We start from the raw sequence: 6,538 nt of genomic DNA, 5'->3' as shown, positions 1-6,538 counted from the left end.
TGTCTACAAACCGAGAGATGAACCTATTCAAAGTTGGGGCCATTCTAGTCAATTTCTGCACCTCTGTGGGGTTCTGAGGAAGATGCAAGCTATTAATAGCCTTAATCTACTTCAGGTTGACCTCAATCCTGCGGTGAGTAATCGTGTAACCCAAAAATTTGCCCGAGCTCACACCAAAGGAACACTTGGCAGCATTAAGGCGTAGCTTGTGCTCTCTCAAAATTGAGAAAGTCTTCCCCAAGTCAGCCAAATGCTCCTCTACCTGCCTGCTTTCTATTACTATGTCATCAATGTAGGCCTCCATATTCCTCCCAATTTGTGACTCAAACATTCGTGTTAACATATGCTGATATGTGGATCTTGCATTTTTAAAGTCAGAGGGCATGACCCAATAATGGTAGTTCCTATTGGGAGCACGAAAGGCCGTCTTTTCCTGATCAGGGAATAATAGGGGTATCTAATGGTAACCCTGAAAGGTGTCCAAAAAACTCATTCGAGGGTGTCCCACCATGGGGCAAGATCTTTCGTCACCGCAATAGGATCTAAAGGCTGCCATATAATTGCCAACACCAAGCACTACCTAGTCGTGACCTGGCTACCCACCAACTCTCCCACTCTCCCCTAAGCAGGATATTTAACCTTCAGATGTAGGGTCAAGGACACGGCGCCCATAGAGTAAAGCCAGGGCCTGGCCAAGATAGTTGTATAGGGGAGAAAAGGCTTCTACCACAATGAAGTCAACCTGCACTTCCTCATCCCTAGCTTGCACAGGTAACCTGATCATTCCTCAGGGAACCACCATCCTACCATAAAAGCCCATAAATGGTGAGTCATACCTTTCCAGATCCTCGGGCCTCAGGTTTAGTCCTTTGTAGAAATCAAGATACATAATCACTGCTTCGCTTTCCTATTCGACTAGCACCTTCTTTACATCATAGCCCCCAATTCTAATGGTAACCACTAGAGCATCATCATGTGGTTAAAGAGTTCCCTCCTTATCCTCCTCCGAGAAACCTAGGGTAGGGGTGACCATTAGCCTAGCTCTTTTAGGAGCCCAATCACCAGTCTCCAATTCACAACTAACACTCACAGATATAACCTTAGCACCTGAGGCCCCTTTATTCCCTGGCTTGGCAAAGATCACATTGATAGTACCCAATGCTGGCCAAGGAGCACTATCCCTATGAAACTCAGTTGCGGAGTGACCGAACTATTCGGAAGGCTAATGTAGAAACGGGTTAACCTTCCCTACCTTCACCAATTGGCTCAGGAGATCCCATAGGGTTCTACAGTCCTCCGTAGTATGTCCTTTATCCTGATGGTAGTGGTAATAGAGGCTTTGGTTTCTCCTAGATAAGTCTCCGCCCATCTTATTAGGCCACTTAAAATAAGGTTCATTCTTAATTTTCTCCAGTATCTGATACACTGGCTCTTTAAACAATGAGTTGACCAACTGAGTTCCCAAAGGTGACGTTTGATTAGAAAACTCCCTTCGAGGGCGACTACCCTAGTATCCTCCTCCCCGAGAATCCTTCTTCTCTAGGAACATTTTTGCTTTACCTCTTCCTTGTATTTGGTCCTCCTCCACCCGCTTATACTTATCTATGCGATCTATAAGTTGGCGCATGTTCAAGGTAAATTTCTTCATCAACGACTTCCTTAATTTGTGCTCGGCAGGGAGCCTAACCTTAAATGTCCTCATGGCCACATCCTCAAAATTTCCATCAATCTCATTGTACATTTCCCAATATCTATCCGAGCAAGTCTTGAAGGTCTCTCCCTCCCTCATCGCCATAGATAACAAAGAGTCGACTGGCTTAGGGACCTTATTGCATGTGATGAATCTTGCCCCGAATGCCCTTGTTAGTTCCTCGTAAGAACCCACTGATCCCTCTTCCAAGGCATTAAACCAATGCATAGCCACAGACCTAGACTAGAAAGGAACACCTTGCACATAACGGCTTTCTTATTGGCATGAACTGCCATCTTTTGATTAAAATGGCTCACATGCTCCATGGGATCAGTCCTCCCATTGTAAATGGTAAACGTCGGCTGAGAAAAATGATGAGGAAGTTTTGCTTTGTTAATCCTCCTGACGAAGGGTGACTTAGAAATCTGCTACAAGGCCTTACTCATTATGTTATTTCCCATGCCATGATGGGAAGACCTTTTCTCACATTTATTACTACTCCTATCCAATCTATCCCGATGTGAAGAAGCTGAGTAGGACTCACTAGATGGAGTTCTAGACCTACGATGATATAAACGGTCCCTGCTTCCCCTAGAACCATCGCTTGGTAGGGAGGATGGACTCCTTCTATCATGTTCCTTGCGCTTTAGCCTCCTGCGCAGGTAATCAATTTCCAGCTGCAATTTTCTAGTCTCCTAATCATGCTAGACTTGACTCCTAGGCCTTGAATGACTCCACTCAGTATGGTAAGACTTTACCATAATGCTTGGTGTATGCTATCTATCTCTTCTTCACTCTAGGTTAACAAATTGGTTCTCCCTTTGCGAACCAACCGATTCCTCCCTATCCTAGCCCACGTTAGCCATGAATACTCAAGACAAATCCACCACACTTTGTTGTTCCCACAGATGGTGCCAATTGTAAGGACCAAAAAAACCACCCCTTCAGGCCCATTTAGAATAGTGGCCAGATCGATCCAACCATGGCCCAAAACAATGAATTTAAGAGTGAGGGAAATAAACAACTAAGGGGGACTCTACCTAAGGAGAAAAATAAGGAGGAAAGGGCCGATCTTATTGAATGAATGGACCGCTTTCTTTATACAAATTGGCCCGATGAGACCACAATTACATAGGAATTATTATTGTTCACTCTCTTCTCTCTTAGGGATCTTTTTTTTTTTTTTTTCTCTTGATACTTGTGTCTCCTTTTCTGTTAATCTTCCTTTTCTTATATACTCCTCCCTTTCTCATATCTCAACCATCTATCCTTACCTAACCTCCCTCTTCTCATGACAATTGTTACTTTTTACATCTAAAGAAGATGGTGGAAGAAGCCTGCTTAGTGTGACTTACACTATTCAGGTCACTTCCTCATCAATGCAGCTGATAAAACTATTGCCCATCATTTAATGCAGAGGCGACAAGCTACTCCAAACTAGAAACTTTCCCTATGACCACTGATTCTCTCTCTCTCTTTCTCTCTCTCTCTCTCTCTCTCTCTCTCTCTCTCTTCAGATTCTCGTTCCCACTTGGAATGCCTTAGAGTACTTTGACTCATCTCTTCCTCTCCTCGGGCGGCCTTCCTACTCAAGTCCATGGACCGTGACCTCCCCACAGTTATATTGCAACTCTTTAGATCCATCATCGGTCCTCGGGCACCCACACATGGTATAGTCATTGAAATCTACTAAACATGTTCAAATATTACAAAAACTAACACAAATTCAGATGTTAAAACTTCCAAAATGCCAAAACAGATATATAATTAAAGAATAAGTTATTGAAACAATTCAAAAAATATATGACTATTCAAAGCGAAATATAAGAAAAAGAAAAAAGTACACGAACCCATAAAGCAATAAGTTTTAAATTTTAATGGGTCTAAACTTTAAACAATGAAAAAAGTTCATATACAGTCACAGGCATAGGGTTTTGTCGTTCATGTAAGAAAATAACAAAGTAGAGGAGAAGAAAATAATAGATGAAGAGCTCATACCTCTACTCGGTTTTAAAAAAATAATATTGGGGGTTTGCACTACTTTTATAGTGTTCATTATTAACTTCGCAAGTTTGGAGATAAATTATCAACATTTGAGTTTGAGTTTAAGTTGGACTTATTAAGGATAAAGAGTTTCACTTCTTGTTAAGTTTGGACTTTGGTTGTTAATGTCAAAGATTAGTCCTCCTCAAGTTGAAGTTGATTTTTTAATTAAAAAAAGTTAAAAATTTTTAAAAAATAATAATAATGATGTGGCAAGCTCTAGAGAGGTCAATAAAAATTCATAGGCTTTGGTTATATATATATATATATATATATAATTCATCAATTTCAATCTAGAAGCAATCAAATTAAATTTAAGTGAAGCGGGTGTTACACACTTGGGATCTTCAATACTATGTCTAGTAATGGTGTAGACACCTTTAGATGACAAAAACATACCATAATGACAATGTTGATGGCTTGGGACAAGGAAAAAGAGAGAAATGAAATTTTTTATCAAAATTTGTACTAAAAAAATTCCTATAGTCCACTTAAAAAAATTTTGAAGCATTTATGGGGTGAAGAAACGATGTTAAAGGTCAACTTACATAACAACATAATATAAACATAATCATACAATATGTTTGTATATATGTGTGTGTCATGTGGGGGAGGGGAGAGGAACCATTTAAATATATTTGTACATGTGAACTTTAGCCACGCAATCAACATAAAAGCTTAATTATTCCCCTCCCCCCAAATTTCACTTTTAATTTTCCCACAACCATGCAATAAGGGCATTAACTACATAGAAGCATGGTCCAAAGTTTTTGGTATTTTTATTTTAAATTTAATGTTACACATTAATTTATATGGCACATATAGCATAATTCATAATATTATTAGCATCACTCTATTGTACCTAAAAAATAGATCACTGAAATGTTATTAATAATAATAATAATTATTATTATTATTATTATTATAATATTCAATTGACTTAATTGGTAGTATGCGTGGCATTGCTTTATTGTCTTACATGGTTTCTTTCTTTTCATAGGGGAAGATGACAAAAGCACAATTTTTTTTTGAAAGAATGTCATCTACCAACTTGAACTATTGAAATCGCTAAGTAAGACAATGATAATGTAGGAAGTATTTTTTTTCAAGACTTATTGGATAGCTCTATAATTGAGTGATACATTTGTGATGTTAGCGGATGAATAATAATTTAGATTGTTTCACGACTTTTCAAAGCTCACTTGGTTATACCTCTATATTTGTGGATTCAGAGAGAGAGAGAGAGAGATTTCATATAAAAAATGACCTGATAAAAATTTTCTACAGCCCACCCAAACAAATTTTTGAAGTGTTAATGGATTAAAGAAACAAAATTAAAATTCAAGTCACCTATGAATGAACATAACATAAATATACAATATGTTTATGTATATTTGTGTGTCAGAGGAGGGGGAGCATGTAAATATAGACTAAATTTCAATTGAGACCAAATCATTTTAATCTTGCCTCCTAAAGTTTCAAAATTTGGATCTATTCCTTTGGTGGCAAAGTCATGCTACGTCAAGAGGAGCCATGCATGCTCCCAATTTTTTTTTTTTTTTTTTTTTTAAATCAAGTGCATGAACTCATATATGAGTTATCCCAAAATTTTAAATTTTTTTCTTCAGCATTTATGCTTCTAGCTCCCCCAACTTTGGAGTCTTTGTTTAAAATATAAATTTTTATAAGAAAGTTAGCTTTAAAAAAATGTTATAAGAAAGTCTAAAGTTACAATTTACCTTCGTGTTAACTGGGTTACAATCCTATTACTGGTAAATTTACAATGAATATATAGTTAGTTTAACAATTACCTCAAAAAAAAAAATAATAAGGAGAAAGGAAAAAGGTTTCTAATTTTTTATCATTCCTTCTTCCAAAAAAAAAAAATCTCTTATGTGCTTTGAAGTTGACGGCATAATCAGGAGGTTGTGTTTTGCCACAACAATCTTAATAGCAACCCGCATCTTCTTCATTAAATAAAAAATAAATAAATAAATAAAAATTACACAATCATATGGTATCATCAATAGATTTGTATATGGGTAGATAAACAACTCAATTGGCACTCACAGTCCACATGAATCCATTATTGCTATTGCCATTAGTGGCCTTGTCGGCCTCTCTCTTTCTCTTTATAATCTTTAATTTAACTCCAGAAGAACCACAATTGATTCAACAAACACTGGTGGTTCACACTCTAAATTATTTTATTTTTTTGTGTAATTTTGTCTCAAACTAGTTCATGTAGTCCCACAATTTCCACCACGATCTACCTACTTACTACAATTACGAACAAGAGTCCTTGTTCTGTTATGGAGCTCACTGAATATTGGGGATTGGTTTGTGTGAACTTAGAATTTGTTGTTAATTGTTACTATTAGATAGCAATTGGGATTGGGAGGTGATGCTGCCATACAGTGCTATAGTGTTCTCATGAAGCAAATATATAAAGGAACGGGAGAGAATCACTATAAATTCAACGTGTTATGCTTAATAGCAAGTAGCTTCTAGAGAGAGAAATCAAAGGGAGTTAGAGAGAAAGGTAGGAGAGCCGTGGGTAGAGATAGTGAAGGAGGTGCGAGCCACTGTTAGCGGTGGCATTAGTGAGCAAGGCCACCAATGACAATGGTTGTAATGGGTTCATCAATGGTAGGAGCTCAATCTCTCTTAAATTTCTATTAATGGGTTTAAGGATCTCAAATTGGGCTTTTAATTTTTAATTTTTTTAATAAATGCTACTTGGCATCCAATCAACATAAATGCATTATTTTACTTTTTCCACTTGCTATATCAGATTTTTCCATC

The 6,538-nt window shown here is 37.5% G+C and overlaps 1 pseudogene; it reads right to left on the bottom strand.

The window, feature by feature from the left end:
* Window positions 1–907: 907 nt before the first annotated feature.
* On the bottom strand, window positions 908–2,136 carry LOC115960208 (annotated as a pseudogene).
* Window positions 2,137–6,538: the final 4,402 nt, after the last annotated feature.

The sequence above is a fragment of the Quercus lobata genome, chromosome 9 (assembly GCF_001633185.2).
Source record: "Quercus lobata isolate SW786 chromosome 9, ValleyOak3.0 Primary Assembly, whole genome shotgun sequence".
Lineage (NCBI taxonomy): Eukaryota > Viridiplantae > Streptophyta > Magnoliopsida > Fagales > Fagaceae > Quercus > Quercus lobata.
Note: the sequence above shows the minus strand (reverse complement) of the source record. Positions and strands in the feature narration are given on the sequence as shown.